The following is an 825-nucleotide window of genomic DNA, read 5'->3' as shown; positions in this document are numbered from 1 at the left end:
ACGAAGGGAAGGAATATCTTTCCTCTCTCACTTTGTTTGGGCTTGGAAGGCCGACCTTCCGCAGAAGCAGCAGCCAGGTTCCTCGGAATTTGTCCAACTCAAGCGTACGTAGAGATGGAGGCTCTGGCGAGCTAAGGTGGGGAAAGACCCACCAGAAGAGACGTCGTCGTCTTGGTTGTCGTCGTCGTCGTCGTTGTTCCATGCTCGATGTAGCAACTCCTGGAACACGGAAAGTATTGGTGGCTCTCGGGCCACTTGAAATCCTCCCTCGCCACTGCACTCAGGAGCGGAGACTGACTACCTTTTCTGGCCGGACTTTGCTTCAAAGCGGTCGGTTAGGGGCAATCAGAACCAATAAAGTTGGAAAAAAACTAGGAAATAAAACTTTTGGAGTTGCTTACGAGAATAAAGAAGGGCTTCTCCCTCACTGCATGACGCGTTGTTGCCCAGGTTGGCCTTGTACTTGTAATGTCTCATGCAAATAGGGCATAACCACATTCCTGGCAATAAAGAGCGAGCAAGAGAGGGAAAGAGAGAGCGAAAATGAAAAAAATAGAGAGTTGCAAAAAGGGCCAATTATTCCACCCACTGGGCATCGGTCTTCGAAGAGCCTCCTACATGAACATTTACGTTTTGGCTTGTAGTGAACAATAATCGCTTGACCCCGCCCCGTTTTTGACAGCTGCATAAACAACCGTAGAAACCGTTACTTGGTTCCCTGTTTATTAATGTATCCCCTTCAATTTGCAATGGCTATTCGAAGATCTCATCTTGTGGACAATTGTTTTCAAGATAAACTAACTCCTACCAATGAGCGAAGTCACG

Source organism: Tigriopus californicus, chromosome 8 (genome assembly GCF_007210705.1).
Source record: "Tigriopus californicus strain San Diego chromosome 8, Tcal_SD_v2.1, whole genome shotgun sequence".
NCBI classification, from domain to species: Eukaryota; Metazoa; Arthropoda; class Copepoda; order Harpacticoida; family Harpacticidae; genus Tigriopus; species Tigriopus californicus.
This window is presented reverse-complemented; position numbering follows the sequence as displayed.